This window comes from Arvicola amphibius, chromosome 10 (assembly GCF_903992535.2).
Source record: "Arvicola amphibius chromosome 10, mArvAmp1.2, whole genome shotgun sequence".
NCBI lineage: Eukaryota > Metazoa > Chordata > Mammalia > Rodentia > Cricetidae > Arvicola > Arvicola amphibius.
This window is the reverse complement of record NC_052056.1, coordinates 29,822,255-29,843,648: the sequence shown is the minus strand read 5'-3', so window position 1 is coordinate 29,843,648 and position 21,394 is coordinate 29,822,255. Positions and strand designations below refer to the sequence as shown.

Sequence of the window (21,394 nt, the reverse complement as noted above, 5' to 3'; positions counted from 1 at the left end):
AGTATGGTTACAGTAAGAAATAAGAAGTCAGAAGACAATTTCTAGAATATGTAGTATCCCCAATAAAGGTGCCATGTAAATTATTACCAAAAACCACCAAAGAACAATGAATTCACTCATTCAAAGTATGGAGCAAAATGGAGAGAGAGAAAGAGATTCCATAATGAAAAGTAACAAGGGTTAATGAATTAAAAGGAAAAAAGAAAACAGAACAGTTCAGTGATCAAAGGAAGTGATGTATTTAAAAGAAAAAGACAGTAAGGTGTCTGAAGTTTTCTGTCCTGCCCAGTTCCTGCGGTCATTAAGTCCCAAAGAAATCACACAGAAGTCTACATTAACTATAAACTGATTGGCCCATTAGCGCAGGCTTCATATTAACTCTTATGACTTATATTAGCCCATTATTCTTATCTATGTTAGCCACAAGGCCCAGTACCTTTTTCAGCAAGGCAGTCACATCTTCCTTCTTCTGTGGCTGGGCCAGGACTGCAGAGAAATGAAATTCTTTCTTCTTAGAATTCTCCTGTTCTCATTGACCACCTCTACTTCCTGTCTTGTTGTCCTTCCTATACTTCCTGCCTGGCTACTGACCAATCAGTGTTTATTTAAAATACAATTAACACAATACAATTGTTCCACATCACTTCACCCTCTTTTTTTTTTAAAAAAAGAGAACTCTGAATCTAATATTCTTTAATTAGCTTTTCTCCTGACCATTATCCATAACAACTTGTAACCAACATTCTAAACAAAAGAAAATATCCATAGTCCATTTTTTTTTAATGTGGGCATAGTTTTCCAGGCTACTTCCTGCTGGTGTGGATACTGATAATCTTATGGAGACCTAGAGAAAATTTAGAATTATGATCAGTTCTGACTGGAGTATCCTGTGAGTCTTGGTCAACTCAGGCAGCAGTCTTAAATCTGTTCTGGATGAAGAACTCAAACATCTGGGCTATCTATTCCTATCAGAAACTTCTCAGGTGGTCTTCCTTGATCAAACCTGATTTTTCTTAACTCAGAATGAATCCACAGCCTCCCATTTCCTGTGGAAACCAAAGCAAAACCTCTTCTCCAAGGTAACATATATTTTTACTTCAATTTTGAAGTCAAGGCATTTAAAAATATTTATGTTTGATTAATCCAGCAGCATTTCTATTTAAATGTCTTTTAGCAGTTCTTGCTCCTTCCTCAGCTGTCAAGAAATTCAAGGTATCCAGACTCTCTTTGTCCTTTTCATCTTAATGTGTTTTTATTTTAACCTCTATTTCTTTTATTTTTAGTTTTAATTTTTGTCTTCTTGAGACAGGTTCTCTGTGTATCTTTGTCTTGTAACTCACTCTGTAGACCAGGCTGTCCTTGAACTCACAGTGATCTGCCTGTCTCTGCCTCCCTAGTGTTGGGATTAAAGGTGTGTGCCACCACACCTTAAATTTGCAGAGGTCTGCCTGCCTCTATCTCACAAGTGTTGGGAATAAAGGTGTGTACCACCACACCCAACTACTTTCTTTTTTATTTTAAGGACTTTAATATTTTTCTTTTCTCTCCCATGCCTGCATATATTTTTTAGCACACTGTAAACCATTTAGAGGTTTTCTTAATCTTTGAATCTCTCTTTATTCTTTTTCTGACCACATGAGTCTTTAATTTGCTAAGCAATATGGGTAGGATTAATGCCATGGCTTTGACGGCTGAATACAGCCCATTTCATAGCTTTCTGAGATTCCAGTCTCATGGCAGAGGTACCAGCTGTGGCAATGTTTATTGCCACAACTCTACAGCATTTCAAGGTCCCTGCCAGCAAGCAAGCTGCTGCTTATAAACCATAAACCACACTCAAATGTTCTGTAGCTGGACTTCCTGCCTGAAAGAGTCAGAGTTTGCACTGGCAGGATGGCCCAGAAAACTGGCATTTTAAAATGGCATGGCTTTTTTTCCTGCTATGGCTGAAAACCAAGAAGCATGTGGTCAGTTTTTCATCAACACCATTTAAGTGTTTTGTGGCAGACCCCTTTTTTAAAAAAGCTTAAAGGTTTTGCAGCGAAAGCTGAGTCAGGAAGCCTCTATTAAATGAGAGCACTTGTCTCTAGCAAGCAGAGCTCACCTGAAAAAAATGTTGCTATAAATAAGCTGTACTTAAATCTATTCTTTTCATCTAGAATTACTTCCCAAGCTTTCTCGGGCTTTGTGTGGATGCAGTTACCCTACACTGGGCACCAAGACAGGGAAGCTGGGCAGTGGTGGTGCACACCTTTAGTCCCAGAAGTGGGAGGCAGAAGAAGGTACATTTCTGTGAGATCTAGGCCAGCCTGAACTACAGTACAGAGTGAGTTCCAGGACAACCAGGTGTAGTGAGCTGTGGCCTGTATTCCTGCCGCCCTGCTTTCGGCCTCCTGACTAGCTTATGCCCCAAAATAATTACACAGAAACTGTATTCTTTTAAACACTGCCTGGCCCATTATTTTCAGGCTCTTACTCACATCTTGACTAACCCATATCTAATAATGTAACACCATGAGTGGTGTCTTACCGGGAAAGATTCAGGACGTCTGACTTGGCTGGCATCCTCGCATCTGATTGTAGAGGCAGGGCAATTGTCCGAGCCATCTACCTCACTTCCTTCTTCCTGTTCTGTCTCCTCCACCCACCTATTTTCTAACCTATTAGGCCAAGCAGTTTTCTTTATTAATTAACCAATGAAATCAACAGATTGATAGAAGACCCGCCTCCATCAGCCAGGTCTATTACATAGAGAAATGGTGTCTTGAAACATGTCTCTTTCCCAAAAGACAGGGATTCCTTATAACCTTAAGTACAAGTAAGATGATGGTTTAAAGGAAAAGGCAAAGAGGAAAGAGGAAAGATGAAGAACAATGGTACTAACTGAAAGGGTCATTTCTTACAGCATTTAGGAGCTCCAATGTGGTAAGACGCAAATGGAAAGTAAATCTATTACATTAAAAAAATGTACGTAGTAAAGGTACAAATGTAGAAAATTTTGAGGCACACATATCTGGACTTGTGCTTTCAGTTCAATTAATACAAAAATTAATTGCAGCATTTTTTTCAGCTAAAAATGAAGTTAACACATTGCTAGTGATGATCACTTGCCAACAAATGTGGTCATAAAAGTTCAGCCTATTGCTTTGTGAAGATCTGAATACTAGAGGAGAATTGTCCATGAAAATACCCCTAATTTATTCATTGTCTGATGATAAACAACAGCACAATTAAGGTGATTAAAATAACATCTACTGTTCACCTCATACTTTCTGTTAATAAAAAGCCTAGGGATAAAGGAACAGTTTTTTTTAAGATCATTTACGGTCACAATAAAATGTTTGCCTCAGGTTATGTCTGGCATAAATTTCCACTAGAAACAGATCTGGTTTTAAATTCTTATGACTTTAGACAATATTCTACTTCATATAATTTTAGAGTGATTGTTTCAAATTCTTCCTGCCTGTTAGCTTGAGTCATCCACAGGAACTTCTATAAAATTCTTCTGTACATTATTGCTTACTTTTTAAAAACCACAGTAGAGTCCTCCTTGATCTGTAAGCATTACAATATATTGCTTTTTAATTAAAGACATGGCATCCCAAAAATTAAAAAAGAAATCAAATTTCCTGGCTTGACTTAGGAGTGGAATGTTACCCAGCAAGCAGTGAACAGCAGAAAGCAAAATAAAGCAAACAGTCTCAGACTATATGGGATCAGCATTGTGTTAATCCAAATGAAAACATCTGTAGAGCTGCTCTTTAGAAGAGGCTGTGGATATGGAAAGAGATGATAGTAATTAGAATACACCTTGAAATGTGAACTATGGGTAGATCTATTCCATGAGGAAAAAAAAAGAAAAGTATTAAGAATGAGTCCTGACTATTTGTACTGAACAGTCATGTGGTCACTGATGTCATTTGCTTGGGTCAAATAGGAGGAGGAATAAAACTTGATTGTATTAAGGGTACCTGTGTTATTTCAGTTGTTATGTTTCCAAGAAAATACATAGAGAAGAGAGTCCCATATGAGTATGGTATACAGGAAGTCAAAAGAGTAGGGCAGAGAATAAGATGTTAGAGATGATATGCAAAGATACATTGTGATATCAGCAAAGCCATTGGCATAACATGAGAGAATCCTGCCGAGGCAGGGAAAGGCTAGCTTAGGCATTCCTTCAGGCCCCACACACCACACATCCCTAAGGCTAAGTGGAAATGGCTCTAACCACTGGTGTAAACGTAGAAGCATTCCAGATTATCTGAAGGTGACCTTTGGTTTACCATTCTATAGCTATAGCATCATGTAACAGATAGAATTTAAGTGATAACACCAATGCTGTGCAAAGAACCCCAAACGCCAACCCCCAAATTATGATCGGAAAGCCCGATCTATATGTTGTCGTTTAACTGTTAAATGTTCTTCCTTCTGTGGCCTACTCTTTCTCTTGGAAATATATTGCTTCTTGAAAAATGCTCTCATTTTGCTTTTTCTATCCATGTATCTGTTTAACTCAATCAGAGTTTGACAGTAAAAGAGGGCAGGTAAAATGTAAATCCTGGCATCTGCCCTGAGAAGGGAAAGAAGTAAAGGAAGAAAGTCCTGCCTTTTGGGTTAGAATCACCACAGGTCCTCAAGCAACGGTGGGGAAAATGGTGTTATGCTCCTGGTTGTGATGGGGGGGTTGGAAAGAAATATTACACAAGCCTTCTACATGGCTGATTAACTGATCTGAGCTTCAGTGACTGTAGGTAATTGGGATATCACAGACTCAGAATCTTAGATTCTGAAAAATCTATTTGTTACTCGTTTTATGTGACTATAAATTCTTGTTACTGTTATGTAAGTCCCTTTATGTTATATGAGTCTTCTAGCAACCAAAACCAAAGATATCTCAGATGATACCTAAGCACTGTAATAATGATTTCTTACTTAGTTGTAATTTGCCTATTTAATGTTTTCAACAATATATTTGAAAAGTGTGTTTATGATTTTTTTCCATTATTTGAAAAATTTCATAGAACCGTTGTTATGTTGGAACATGGTGTTTGAAATAAAGTAAATCTGTATTCTAAAATTGTATTACCCATTGGATTCCAAAATAAGCACACTTTATTCTTTCCAGAGTAAGAGCTCTGTTCTGCATCATGGGCATTGCCAACAATTAGATACTATCACCATTACAACCATGCAACATTTGTAGGCTTCTGAGTATAGACTTTTCATATTTAGTAGTCAAAATATCTAATTGAGGCAGCAAAAGGATCATGATAAGTCTTTCATAGACACATTTATGGAGGTAAAGGAGGTATTTCCCCAGGCGGTCAGCCCTGAGTTACATGCCATTTGACTATCACTCACCTGTTTACTTTGCTGGAATAGGACAGAGCAGATCTCTTCATTAAGGGAGTTTAATTTGCTTAAGTCTCCATCAAATAAGAAAAGAGCATACCAAGAATATAGAAAAGCTAGAAAATCAATCACAAACTACAGATGATATTAAAGTGGCAATCAAAGCAGAAAGTGGCAACATTTGAATGCTTTTCACTCATTATAAGTAGCTGTTGATATCAATGTTGGCAACTGTATGCACTTCAGTCCTAAATTAAATTGGTATTCTAAAACACCCAGGCTTTCAAAGTCTTCACTTCTATTGCAAAACGGACATTTTAAATACTTTAAATGCATCCATACTTTTGGCAAGATAAAATCTAATGCAATTAATCTTCTATCAGAAAAAGTATCTTAAACAAAGGCAGTAATATTCACCTGTGAAATTAAAAATATCCTGAGAGCTTACACAAAACCTTCTAGGTAATCCTCTTAACTTATAATTACCTCTTATGTGAAATGCCTTAAATGTTAATTTCACTGAAGAGAAAGACTCTAAATGATTAAAATGAAATAATAAATATAATGGTATGTGTGGTAGTTCAATTGTCTTCACTCTAGAGCAAAAACTTGACCTGGCGTCTTCCAGGTTTCAGAAGTAAGAATGCGTGTGGAGGACATTTGTTTAATTGGGGTAGAGGGGAAACTGCTGCTGTGGCTCCAACAGAGATCATCAGACAACTTGTAGTAGCTCTTTCTTTCCTTCTTTCCTTCATGACCTGTGAATCCAACTCGGGGAATCTGGTTTTGGATCAAGTGTTTTCAGTTGGCTGAGCTACTTGGCAGCCCTTGTGGAGAATTATCTTTAATAACAATATTTTTATTTTAAAAGTGCAGCTTATCATGTAAGGGTAAGACAGTCTCATTTCCTTTTTGAATTTAGAAAGCACTATGGTAAAGTATGGAGAATAAATATTCTTTCTCTGCTGTGTGCTTCCATTTTCAAAGAAAAGTATAAATAAGAACTTTCAAAAATGCAAGCTTCCTTCTGAAGATCTCAGTATTAATTTGTTTTCTTTTTCTTTTAAACTGGAATTATGTTTTTGTTTCATCCTCCGTTTTCACTCTTGAGTACCTAGTAGCTGAAACATTGCTAATATTTATGCATAGAACGTCATCCAAAGAAATTAACAGATTAAGGGGAAAGCAATCAAATACAAAACCTAAGAGATGTAACTTCTTTTCTTAAGCGACTCTTGAGAGAACAATGTTTGCTGTTGACCTAGACAATTTCAAACAAGATATAACAGGATAATTTCATAGCAAGGGACAGAAGTTTTTATAGTCAACAACCACCAACAAAAATAGACAACACACACACACACACACACAACCCAGGATAACGTAGCACTTTCCCTTAACACCATCCTGTTCTTTCTGTATAGCAGTCCGTACATCATAGCACAAAGGAATCCCATGTTTTCTTTAATTAACCTCAGCATTAACGTTATTTAACGTGAAGTAATGCCCTTTTGTAGAGTTGGAGATGAGTGCAGTCTTGCTAGCTTTTTGAAAAAAGAAAAAGTTCGCTTCTAAAATGTTCACAGAAATGGGAAGAGACAAATCCATAAAGGTCATTCATCTTTCAGCAGTGGTATTTTCTCACCAAGAATTCTGCGTTCACAGACCTTTCTTCCACTTTAGTTTTCTGACTTTTCAAGCAGGTCACAACTACAAGGCTGACAGATAAAGAAATGTGCTGCCTCAAAGTCATTGCGAGTCTCCCTATATCTCACCAAGCCCACACTCAGCTTTTTGTCAGACTTCATCTAGAATCAAATCAGTATTGGCCAAGGCCTTGCCCACGCAAAAAAAGGCAGTTAGTGTGCCCCATTGAGCTCATAATAATGCTTATTAGTAAGAGTCCACACAGGTTGGTGAAATTCCAGCCCCAGGGATATAGGGAGTGTTTGCATAAGCTTAGAGAAATTGTTACCTTAAAATCTATTTTTCTACATTTATTGTACTATCTAAAAATCAAATAAAATTCTGCTTAATCCAGAGTTTTTATAGGGATAAAAGCACCAAAAAGTATTTCTAATATGTAAACAATTTCCTATTAAACATGAAATGGGTTGAAAGAAACATGGGAACCCTCTCTTTTGTATTCATGTGTGTGTGTGTGTGTGTGTGTGTGTGTGTGTGTGTGTGTGTGTGTATGTGTGTGCGTGCGTGCATGGGCACAAGTTCATGTAGCTACACCTGGAAGTGCTCACATGGAGGACAACTATGGATTTTAGTGTCTTCTTCAATCACTCTCAAGTTTGCTTTTGGAAACAAGGCAACCTAGAGCTTGCTAACGTGTCTAGCATGGATGTCTAGCGAGGACTAGGGATCCTCCCATGTCTATCTTTGTCATTTTTTTGTTGCTTTTGCTGATTTTATTTAACATGGATGCAGGCCTTTGTGCTTCATCAAGTGAGACATCTTCCCAGGCCTTAAAAGATAAATGGATCTCAGCATCCTTTTAGTTGAATTTGGACTCTTACAAATCAGCCAGGCTATTGTGTGATGTGAGAGTAGATTCAACAGATATTTAATTGCTGTTGATAGTTTCTACAGAACAATGGTTCATATACGAAATTTTCAATGTTTACAGAGTTGTGTACCATCAGCATTCTCCTCACCCTCACAGGGTGTGTAAAGAGAAACCCTTCCACAGGCAAAGAATATCTTAAATCCTCCCACCTTCAGTTGCATTAATGAATTGTTCGCTGACTCTCACTGTTACCAGTGACCAAGAAGTCTAACTTAGCAGAATCATGTCAGTGTGAGCAAAAATAAACCACACCACCTGTTTTATAAATGTGAACAAAGAGTGAAGTTATAAATCATTAACATGAATCAGAATATGTAAAATGCCATATACCTAGTCAATTCTGTGTTTAAGTGTCCCCACTTCTGACTTGTATTAACAATGTCAGTGTGTGATTTTTAAAATGCTTGCTCTATGGCAGATACATTGATTTTTAATGAGATTATATCACATTTTTTAATCCCCGTTACATGTGAAACTAATGTTATGTCTCAATATAGCTATGCCAGTTTTGCTGTAAAGGTGACCCATGGGAAATGGAGCTGGGTAGATCTTCCGGTTCTGTATCCCCTGCAGGGCAAGTCAGTGCATAAAAACATGCAGAGCTCATATTTTCTCTGTCAGAAGGCCAGAGCTTAAACAGTGCCCTGTCCACACATGGTGGTTCCTCCTGGAACTGATCCTGGTCACGTGTCAAAGACAAAAATCAGCCCCTCTCCTTGTCATCTTCCTTGCCCTCCTCCTTTCCATTATCCCCCCCTTCCTCCCTTATCAGACCTGCCTTTGCTCACTTCTAGTCTGACCATTCCTTTCTTCCTCCTCTCTTCTCTCTTATTTCAATTCCTTCTGCTTCTTTCTATTTTGTAGATTTTATATAGCTAGTTAAAAATAAATTTCACTTATTTTCTCAGTTTTCTGGAATATCTCTACACTAAAATAAATGTCCACTAAAAAAACAGCAAAAATCCAAAATGTGATTAAATGACCCCTTAGGTGAAAAACAAAACCAAACAAGAATTTGTTTATGTGGTAGATTCATTCATAGTCCTGTGGTAATGATACTGGATTGGGTTTGCAGGGTTCATACTTAGAAGAACATTTTACACACCATAAAAAGAAGCTAGACCCTGAAAAGCAATGCTGTGTTTTTAATATTTATTCAGGAAAGGAACCCCAGATTTGAATTAAAACTGTAGCTCTTTAGATTGAAGAAAGAAACTGAATTTGCTTTTTGCCTCCAATATTAACCTTTGGTCCTCTTTTGAACCATAGCCTTATAAATGAAGTTGAAAGAGTTTTACCCAGAAACTGGTCTAACTTGGGAGAAACACACTGATTCAGGTGAGGGCAGAGCTTAGTCTTTTAAAATCCATGATCTACTGAAAGAAAAAAAAAACAAGCAAGACAATAGGCTGGTTGAATCTTGCAAATTTGGGTCTGTAATCTGTCTCTGTCTCTGTCTGTGTGTGTGTGTGTTTCTGTGTCTCTCTCTGTCTGTCTGTCTGTCTCTCTCTCCTTCCCTCTCTCTCTCTTTGTCTCTCTCTGTGTGTCCCTCCCTCCCTCCCTCCCTCCCTTCCTCCCTCCCTCCCTCCCTTCCGTATTCTTCTCTTTCTCCCTCCACACCCCAACCTGCTACCTTTGTTTTGAATCCATGGAAATTAAATTTATTCTCACTGGCATTTTTTTCTCTCCACTTGTTAGAAAATTTAAATATCAAGATTTGCTAAATTTACAAATTGTCTTTATTAAAGAAAGATTCTGTTTCTCATTTCTGTCATTAAAGAAAAAGTAAATCATCTCACACAGTGAATCAAAAGTGATGAATTTGGGAAAGGAATACAAGATGAGAGATTTGGGTGAAAAATGGGTGGGGAAGGTTAAGGGGTGAGAGTCATAAGAACCCATCGCTGCAGGGCAGTGGTGGCGCATGTCTTTAATCCCAGCACTCAGGAGACAGAGGTAGACAGATCTCTGTGAGTTAGAGGACAGCCTGGTCTACGAGAACTAGTTTCCAGGACAAACCAAAATAATAAATAAATAAATAAATACTATCGTAGTAAGAGAAAAAATATTAGAAAATAATATCTTGTTTTAAATTGATTTAGGTATTCATCCTGGGTGAGTCATTAACAGTCAGACAAAAATGATATTTTCCTATGAGGTGAAATTGTTGGTATTTGAGGAAGGGAGAAAAGAAGTTCTGGGACCCACGTTGAAGAACTCTACACCACAGACAGGGGAAGAATGACCTACACTGAACCATTCAATAGCCCACATTCAAACACAATTACAGCCGCTTGTTTTTAATTGTATTTTCTACTACCTTAACTACATTACTGGAAACTTTTACTTTTAGATTTTATATTAATAGACACAAAATAATCACATATATTTATGGAATATAATGTGATATTTGATATTTACATTATAGAGTAATCAATTCAAGCTGACTCAAAGATGTATCCGCACTGATAATTTTTTTCTGAAAACATTTAAGTTATATGGCAATAAAAGAAATACCCAGTTAGAATTCTATGACTGAACTATAGAAAACTCCATATTATGCTAATAAACTAAGTGGACAAAATTATATTTCACATGGAATTCTATGCGATTGCATTATGTATTTTTGTAGTCTCTAATGTGCTCTGTTATTCATATTTTTACATGAGGTATCAATATGTTAATGAAAACAAAGCAAAATGTAGCGATATAACTTCTGATAAGATTTAACCAAACTTACAAATTAACTCCATGTTGCTAAATTTATAGAAAGCTATCAGACTGTTAGAATGATGGTTTAAATTTAATGTTTGAAGACCAAGTACAACATCTACGGAGAGTTCTTAATCTCAGTCAACTAATATATTTATAGAAGGAGAGAGTGAATATGCAAATTTATATCCTTTAACATAATAAGCATTTGTTAATTGCTGTCAGAGAGAACTTTTTAAAGAAGATTAGAAATTTTTGTAGTTTTATGAATAAATGTCTCCCAATTCAGTTGGAGAAAAATAATGATTTCAAGGGGGAAAAGGCTTACTTTTCAGAAGGTGAATTAGGGAATTAATATTTCAAATCTGAGGGTATTGAGTACAGGGAGGATTAAACAGTATAAGATGATAGTAATAAAATATATCTCTTTGATAAGCAAACTATTTTCAAGACACATCTTCTAATGAAATTATAAGAAATATATACCTCTAAATGAACCTCAGGATTTCAAGTAGCTAAGAGCAAAATTAAACCTCTGTCAGGAGTTATGAAAGGAGAGAATGACAGAATCTTCAACAGAAATGGAGTGCTGACAAGCTCTCATACTTCACGACATGATCTAGAATTTCTTTTTTTAAGGGAAGGATTGAAGGTGATTTTTAACATAGAAAGGTATTTTTGGCAGGGAGACAGAGATGGAATTTTTTGATACAGTTCCAAATTTGTAAGCCTTCAGAGTGAAAAATTGTGTATCCCTAATGGGATCTCCAAAATGGAATGTACCATCTTTAAAAAAAAAAAATAGGGACTGCTGTATTTGTGGAACAGCCAATATATCACAAAGAATGGAGGTCAATGTGCTCCCAGGATAAAGGTTAAAGTGAGTTTTAAACTTGATTTTGGCAATAAAACTGGCTTTTGGAATTTCCCATTCTTGTAAAGATCTCTTGACCTGTTGTACGTTTCAAAAATTCTTAGATATTTCACTGTGGTCAAAGAAGTAACTACAGTTGAGTCATTGGGGATAAGATGGGGAGAGGTAATATAAAGTCCTTGAATTACCCAGCCTCTAAACTGTTCTACGAAGACTGTCATAGAAGAAAGTCATAAAGAAATGTATGATTTAGATTCATCTCTTGACAAAAGAGACTAAACTTTATGGTATTACAACTATGATTAATAAAACATGATATATGAGTTATGAATTCAAGTCATCATTGGTTGATAGGACTTTTATGTTAACATTCTCCTTTTCCTTCTACTTTAGTCTCATGATTTGGAACTCTTTTATCATGTCATATCATCAGCCCCTTACTAGTTCTCCTACATAGTTATTTTCTTCTAGTTCTTCATCTCTGTGTTTACACACAGAGGGAGTTTGTATCCTATAATGCTATTTTGATTCTTCTCTTGATAGACTTATTTTGCAGATTCCCACTCCATAAACACTAGTGGCCAGACTACTCCAGGACTGTATAGTTACTTTACTGCTGAGAATCTAGTCCCCACCTCATCAGTCCTCAACATTGTTATGCTACCCAGTAGATCACAGGCTGGCTATAATGGATGGTTCATATCTGAAGGGTAGCTATTTATTTCCATGATAGTGTCTTTGGTGGCTTGAAGTTTCTCAACAGTTGATTAATAGCCTTCCAAAACCTTATGCATTATTTGAAACAAAAGCAAAGAGTCATTGTTTCTACATTGTCAGTCTTTTGTCCTATGCAATAAGAATATTCAATTTTTCTTTATATTCCCTATGATACAATTTATATTGGCTGATCATTGACTAATATCTTAAGACTAGAAGAAAACAGATGAATATTTTTTTCTAGTAATGTATACAATGGAATACTAATATAAATCAAAATTAACTTTGAGTTTTTATATCAAATAGTAGGAAAAGTTACAAATATATTTCTTAGATGTCTTGCAAATTTAATCATATTTTACAGCCTAGAAAGCTGTTTTAAGGGAAAAAAGAATGCATAATGAAGAAAGACTTGTCATACAGACCAAGCTCATATTTACATGTGTATGGTATGCTTTTGTGTCTATATGCATGCTCTTACGGGGCAGAGTAATTGCATATGCGTAGTGATTTGTGGTTGGTGCCAGGTGTCTTCCTTGATCATCCTTCCCTGATATATGGATACTGGGTCTTTTTCTGAACTCAGATTCCCACTCCACTCTCACCCCACCATCCCTTAGGCTACTCTAGCTTGAAAACTTCCTCTAAGGCCGGGCGGTGGTGGCGCACGCCTTTAATCCCAGCACTTGGGAGGCAGAGGCAGGCAGATCTCTGAGTTCGAGGCCAGCCTGGTCTACAAGAGCTAGTTCCAGGACAGGCTATAGAAACTACAGGGTAACCCTGTCTCGAAAAACCAAATAAAAGAAAAAAAGAAAAAGAAAAAGAAAAAGAAAACTTCCTCTGGGGCTTCTGTATCTCTCCCACTTGTGTGCTGTTGCTAAATGAGATCCCGTGCCTATCCAGGATGCATTTGGAGAACCTGAACTTTTGTCCTCATGATTGCTTGACCCATGCACTATCTCCCTATCACTCCCTAAGTTAATTTAAACAATAGCTTGACAGACAATAAATCATACTGTATAATAGGTACATAAGGTTGGGTACTCTTTAAAACAAATATTGGAGCCATTGTTTGGGTATATGTAGCTTCTTTCAGAAGTTGTCTCAGGTAATTTGATGAGAATTTCAGATGCTTAGCAGGCAGATAGGAGGATAAAAGCAAATGCCTGTGGGATGGTTAATCCTGGCTGTCTTTTTGATAGATTTTAAAATCACTCAGGATGCAAACCTCAGGAATGACTCTGAGTGACTCTCTAAACTTGGTTAATTCTCATAGATAGAGAGACGGAAACTGTGGTTGGCACCATCCCGTGAGTTAAGATCTTGGGCTGTAAAAAGGGAAAATGGAGCAGAGCTTGAGCACTCATCTCTCCTTGCTTCCTGACTGAGCACACGATGAGATGCAGAAGATGCCCCATGCACCTGCTGCTCACACTGAAACCAAAGTAAACCTTCCAGCTTCAAGCAGGTTTCTCAGATATTTTGTCCTAAGAGCAAGTGTGACTGGGCTATTGTGAATACTATAGTATCCTACCAAAAATCTGATGAAAGTCTAGGAGAACCACCAAAATATTTTCCATGTTGTGAAGAAATGGGTATTGTATTCACAATCTTCATTTAGTTGAAATTTCTTTCATAATAGTGATCTGGCAGATAGTAAGTACGTTGTAATTTTCAGGTCATAGAATCTCATTCATAAACTTCACAACTTTGTTATTGCTACATGAAAGCCACTACAGTGAAAATATTTTTAAAAATCTGTCATGTCCGGCAATCTTGTCTGCTTCCAATATCCAGGAGGATAACTATATGTTTTTCTTTGGGTTCACCTTATTATCTTCTCAAGGATCACGAATTATAGGCTTGATGGCTAGAAACCAATTATGAATGAGTACATGGGAACTTGGGGGTGGGGTGGGATGGGGGCAAGTGGAGATGGGGAGAGAAAAGCTTGAAGGGGAGGATGGGGAGAGCTTGGGGGAATGGGAGGCTTGGGATATAGGAAGGGTGGATATGGGAGCAGGGAAGCATTAAGGGAGCCATTTTAGGGTTGTCAAGAGACTTGACTCTAGAGGGGTTCCCAGGTATCCATGGAGATGCCCCCAGCTAGTTCCTTGGGCAGCTGAGGAGAGGGAGCCGGAAAAGGCCAGATCCTATAACCATACTCATGAATATCTTGCATATCACCATAGAACCTTCACCTGGCGATGGATGGAGATAGAGAGAGAGCCCCACATTGGAGAATCGGACTGAGCTCCCAGGGTCCTGGTGAGGAGCAGAAAGAGGAAGAACATGGGAAAGAAAGTCAGTACCGTGAGGGGTGCGTTCACCCACTGAGACGGTGGGACGGAACTGGCGGAAGATGACCAAGACCACTTGGAGTGGGACTGATGGAATATGCAATCAAACCGGACTCTCTGAATGTGGCTGATGGTGTGGCTGACAGTGGAGGCTGACTGAGAAACCAAGGACAATGGCGATGGGCTTGGACTCTACAGCATGGACGGCCTCTGTGTGAGCCTTGTCAGTTTGGTTGAGCATCTTCCTGGACCTGGGGGGAGTTGGGAGGAACTTGGACTTAGCATAGGGTAGGGAACCCTGTTGGCTCTTTGGCCTGGAGAGAGAGGGAGTGGGGGGTGTGGGTGGAGGGGAGGGGAGGGAAAGGGGAAGAGGAGGGGAGGAGATGGAAATTTTTAAAATATTAAATAAAAAAAATGAAAAAATGTCATGTCTGTGTTACAGCAAAATTTTATTTACAAAAACAAATGATAAACTAGAGTAAACCTGAGAGTCCACAGCTCACTATCACTTGCTCAAGACCATCAATTTTATCTGATAAGTCAAAAATAATATTGCAGGCAGAGAATGCTCACACTTACAGAGAGATGCAGGAGCCAAAAATGTGTAGGAAAATATCTATATATATAGCACATGTTTAGGAAAATAATAAAAATGAATATCAGTAAAGGATCCTACTTAAAAGAAATATAGCTAAAGGATTATAACAAAGTTTTATAAATCAGAAGTGAAATAGTAGAATGTGTCAGAAATATTTCAACTTGGCTTTTTAAATGATAACTTTTCTGATTTAGAAAGAAAGATAAAAATTTAAGCTTATTATGTCAAATATAAGGATTTGATATGTAGTGCCTTTGATATATAAAATGACACAAACAATATTTTTGAAAAGATGTTTCCAAAAACAAAATAAAATAAAACAAAGGAAGTAGGGTATGACCTGCTTCCCTCTTGCATACTGTAGCATCTAACAAGACTGCACATTGTAGTTGGTTTCTCTGGATTATTTCAGTCATAGTGTGTCCTTTCTTGCAAAAAAAAAAATGTTCTGTAGCCTATAGCACGTTTATTGACTCATATAGTTTCTGCATTTTAGTCAAGACAAAGGGGAAGTTAAGATAGGGGAAAAAACTTAAGATTCAATGACACTGGTTTATAATTCTAGAATTTCAAGATCTATGATTGTATAGAAAAAAAATCTGATCTTATAAAACTTTTATTTGGAATTCAGGGTTACAAATTTAGCAGCTTTGGCTAAGAAATTTGTTGAAGCTGTAATGTTTTGAACTTATTTTTCATGGCACAGAGAATTTATAAAATATTACTTAAGAGGTAGAAGGTACACATATAATTTAGGTCAATGAAATAAAGGAAAGTTCACAAGTAGTAATTTGGGGACTATCAAGACACAGAGATCAACAGGTATTTTCATTTGTGACTTGTTAATTTGATTTTCAGTTAGATGGTACCTGAAGAATCTTGACTTCCAACTATATCTTTACTGGACATAATTTTAAAACAAATGAAAGATCAACCAACAACCTTTGAAGGTAATTGCATTCCCACTGTAGTTTTGTAAGCCTGTAATCGAGTTTGCTCATAAGCAATAGGATTATTGCCTCATAAAATAGCCCAGTAGTGCTGTGGTATTTTCCCAATTGTGTTGCTACGAGACCTGCTAAAAAATGTGTGCAATAACTGGAAACATAAACACATAAAATGTCTGAGTTCTTCTCTTCTGTTTCAAGAAATCATAGAAGTGACAATAAATGAGAGAGGGTACATGTAGTCAAAAATACAGAGATAAATAAAGGACATGTATCAACCATAAGAATTTATAGCTTAATACATATTATAGCATGGGTAAGGCATATAAAATACCTTTACTCATATTTATAAATTAAAATTATAGGTCAAGATGTTCAATGATGAATTATATTGAGACTACAAATGCTAAAACATTTAGTGGCTATATTCATTATGCAAGCCTCAAAAGAAATAGTTCAGAGGATAACATCAGTTTTGAGGAACTCATCTTTCTATATCTGTCTTTAATTTTAATTTTTCTATGGATAATCAGGTATATACACACATATATGGTACGATATGTAGGGAATATGTAGTAGAATGTGTAAGGTGAAAGCAAGTTCAGAAAATTAGAAATGATGAAGTTTTGTATTTATAATATATATTTCTACTTAAGAAATTCCGCAATAATTTACTTGGTTTACATATTGATAATTTATTCATTTCTTTACTTTTGAGTAGAGAATCATGCCGTGTCACACAAACATAGATTGATGCATCTCCCTCACTATTTGTGCAAACATAAGTGATTAGTGGAAATATATGATATTTTGCAAAGCTGCTGTAACAAATTTTGACCTATTTGTCCTTCCTAAGATACATCTGCCAGTTATTCACAATTCTAAGGTGACTCCAAATTCGAAAGGTGATCCTGAGGATAGCTGGTGTAATCAGTGTCGATACCTTGCTCTGGAAGAGCTAAAGTGCTGTGTGAGTGATTGTGTGAGCTCATAGCTTCTTATAGAAAAGCAGCTAGACAAACACAAACTCTTAACAACTCTCCAACAACATAAAAGATTTCAAAAAGAATCCCAAACTCTAGATGGCAATGGAGCATGGCCAGCATTTTGATTTCAGCCATTGAAAGAAATTGTAGCTAATCTCTCTTTCCAGACCCTCACGTCAAAAAAGTATAATATAATTAATCTGATATTTGTCCAGGTCCTGAAATAACTGTCTATTTGTGCTGCTTAAATAAAATAACATGGGCTGGGGAGTTAATAATAAACAGGTATGTAATTCGCCCACCTGGGCCTAGAAAGAGTGAGATCAAGGTCCTAGTAGAAGTAATGACTGCTGAGGACATGCTTCCTCGAACATGGGACCATGCCTGTGAATCCTCCCATGGGAGAAAGGATGGGAGTTTTGTGTTCTAGTATCTTTTTTGTTTGTTTTTTGTTTTTTTCGAGATAGGGTTTCCCTGTAGTTTCTATAGCCTGTCCTGGAACTAGCTCTTGTAGACCTGGCTGGCCTCGAACTCAGAGATCCGCCTGCCTCTGCCTCCTGAGTGCTGGGATTAAAGGCGTGCGCCACCACCGCCCAGCGTGTTCTAGTATCTTATCTACATCCACCTGGGTCTTGATAACCTAATAACATGAAACAAATTTATATTTTAACACCATCACATATATACACTTTAAGAATTCAGTGTATATGTTTTGGAAGAACACAAATCCATAGTCCAGTTTACAACAATTTGTTCTACAACTGAAAAGGATTGTGAAAAGAAGAATCATTTCATTTGGGGTAATATTCAGAGTTAAACATATATCCATATGCATACACTTAACATATGTGATTTCTGATTATCATAGTGGCAAACAGTCACAGTAAAGTTCACATAATCAAGTTCAAAGGGGAATTTTATTAAAAGACAAATATGCTTTTAAATGCATTATTCTTCTTCTTACTCTACTCGACATTTTCCATAAGATGATGTCATCCATTCTTACTGTATGTAGCAGGATGACAGTGAAGGCTGAGTGGGACACAGCAGCATATATCCTATTCTATTCCTCATTTCATTCATCCCAGAGCAACCATCTGTGGAGTTTCTCCCTCTTCTTACAGAGCAGTAATGATTTCAAGCAAAAGACTTTATGTAAAGGATGTTTCTCCCATGCTTGCCACCATGGATACAAAGTGCCATTTGATCCACCTTCAAGTTTTTAAAAACTTACATTTCTAGCACTGATTGTATAAGTTCTGTATAAGCATTACAGTTTCCATTCTTTCATCCACACTGTGCATTTCTAGTGTCATATTGATTTTGAAGGAAACCTCAGATAATACAATAACCCACTACCACAGGTACCAATGTTTTGCTTCATAATTACAAATGAATTCCAGAGAGGCCTGTTGTCTACAGAGTGACCAGAGTTTGGAGAGAAAAGTCATACACTGAATTTATTTTCTTGCTATAGTACAATAGTGATATTTGCTTCAAAAGATGTTGTGAATTTGAAAGACTTGTTTCAGTCAGTCAGTCAGTCTTCTGTCTGTCTGTCTGTCTGTCTGTCTGTCTGTGTGTATGAGTCAAAGGCATGTTGGTGGTGGTGGGGAGACTAAAGATAAATTAAAGGCCATGAAGCTAGTTAATAGACTTAGTTTTTCTGGAGTTCATAATGATTTTAGTGTGGAGTGGGTACTTTATTCTGGAAATCACACCTCAGTGTAGACCTTTTACATAGAAAGTCTCTTGTAAACACTAAAAGTTCTTTCTCAAACATTCAAACCATTTTCTTCTCTACTTTCTGTCAGCTTAGGTGAATGCCTTCTAGATGTGAATGAATAAAGCACCCCTTAGTAATTTCCCAAATTGTTTGCCTTTATGTAGATCTATTAAATTTTATTTGATATTTTTCTTTAATATTTGAAATAAATGTCAATGTTTCTTTAGGCAAACCATTTAGTCTATTTTATAGTGGCAAATAAAACAATTCAAATGAGATGAACAGTATCCTAATTGGGTTTGTTTTTTGTTGTTTTTGTTCTTTTTTTGGTCAGCTTAATAAAAGTTAGAGTTAGTTGGGAAAAGGAATCCCAGTTGAGATAAATTACCCCATCAGATATGTAGACAACTCTGTGGGCATTCTTTTGATTAATTTTGATGTAGAAGAGTCCAGTCCTCTGTGTGTGGTGCTATCCATGGACAGGAGGCCCTGGCTTGTTTAAGAAGGCAAATAGGTCAAGCCACAAGGACCAGTCCAGTAAGAACCATTCCTCCATGGCTTCTGCATCAGTTCCTGCTTTTGGGTTCCTGTCCTGATTTCCTTTATGGTAGATGTGGATATATAATAGATAATTAACTCTTTCCTTCAAATGTTGCTTTTGGTTGTGGTTTTAAACACAATAATAGAAAAACAACCAAAATAATAGTATTAACAGTAGCCTCATGATTGCATAATATATATTGTGGGTATAGGGCTTTTACACTTAGTTCACAGATTAAAACTCTATTCTAAAAATGTAATCTAAATAATTTTCTTTCATAGAACATTTCCTCTCATAAGCTACTATATCATATTTTCTTTCTTTGTTTCTTCCTTTCTTCCTTCCCTCCTTCCTTTTATGTTGCCTTTGTTTGAAAGGAACTAAGAGTAGCTTTCACTGCTTCCTTTTTTCAAGGAGAGTTCTCAGTCTGACAGGTCAGAACCATGTTATTTTTCGGCATCATAAGAAATTCACTCTTTTTAACTCACAGAATCCTAGGGATTCTTTTTCTCTGATAGCCATACATAGACAGCCCTGTCCCTGCGTAGGCCATTCAGTAAACATCATCTGCCCATTGCTTCTCTCTCAGTAACCTTCTATTATAACCTTCGTATCATCAGTTCAGTGGCATAACCACATACTATTTGGTTTCTACATCCTTTCCCTGATTAAAAACAACAAACAAACAAACAAACAAACAAACAAACAAAAAAGCCAAACTATTGATTTGCCTACAGCTGTACGCTATGTTTACTTTCAGTGTTGGAATATAGACATGGGCTTTATTGATATAAAAAAAGCTTTGAGCTGGGCAGCGGTGGCACATGCCTTTAATTTCAACACTCGGGAGGCAGAGGTAGGCAGATCTTTATGTGTTTGAGGCCAGCATGGTCTACAAGCGCTAGTTTCAGAACAGGCTTCAAAACTACAGAGAGACTGTCAAAAAAATAAAACCCAAAACCTTTGGCATAGAAAATGCTTTGGAACTTCATGTACTTATACTTCTGTTTTAAAGTATTAATGACAATTTTATAAAACTCTGTATTGAATTTTGAATTTTGTTTAGAGAAGGAAACCACCAAAGGAATAATGGGGTTATGTATTTCCTTGCTGTTTAAGATAAGAGACCATATTACTACTGGAACAATACACTTTGCCTAAAGCTTGTAGAGATAAAGAAAATAGTGATGGGTGTAGGAACAAGTTAATAGATTTGGTATATTGAAATACTAAGGGATAGTCTAAACATCCCCCAAATTTAAAAACAGTCACACATTCAGTGTTTATTTTTTCTATATACCACTAGTAGATTTTTTCAATTCAGGATCAGAATCTTTTTGATATTGTGGTCTTCCATCTTACAAAGACATGTATTTGGCAACCTAACGTGACTGTTAAGTTCCTACAATGTTTTACAACAAAATATTGAAGATAAGTATCAGATATTCAGTATTGCATATTCTAAGAAACAAGGCTTAATTATGCTTCTCATCAACTGAACGTCTCTGTAAAGGAAGCTTTGTGGCCAGACAGAGAAATTGGTACACTCCAATGACAAGGACAGTGTACAGAGAACATCTTATGGACAATGTAGGAGGAGAGAGGCGGCTAAATATCAGTGAAAGAACATGGCTTAAGCCAGACAAGGACAGAGCACATACAGACAAAGCACTCTGTCAGCTCACTATGTATAAGTATAAGCTGCCTACATGTATGCCTGTGTTGGATCCCCTGGAACTAGAGTGACAGACAGTTGTGAGCTACCAGGTGGGCGCTGAGAATTGAACCCCATTCTCTGGAAGAGCAGCCAGTGCTCTTAACTGCTGAGCCATCTCTCCCTAGAATGCATTTATGATGAGAAATAAATACTTTAGACACGACTACTCAATCCTGTCCACTCAGAAAACAGGTAGAGAAAACAGCAGATGCCGGGCCAGCAGTGAAGGTTTCTGCTGCCAAACCTGAAGACAGTTTGATCATCTGGCAACTTGTCTTCTGATCTCCAAGCACTAAGGTACACACGTAATTTAATAAACAACAATAATAAAGTAGAAAAAAAAGAA

The 21,394-nt window shown here is 36.9% G+C and overlaps 1 pseudogene; it reads right to left on the bottom strand.

Moving 5' to 3' along the window:
* Window positions 1-21,394, bottom strand: part of LOC119824211 — an 85,481-nt pseudogene that overhangs the window by 63,310 nt on the left and 777 nt on the right.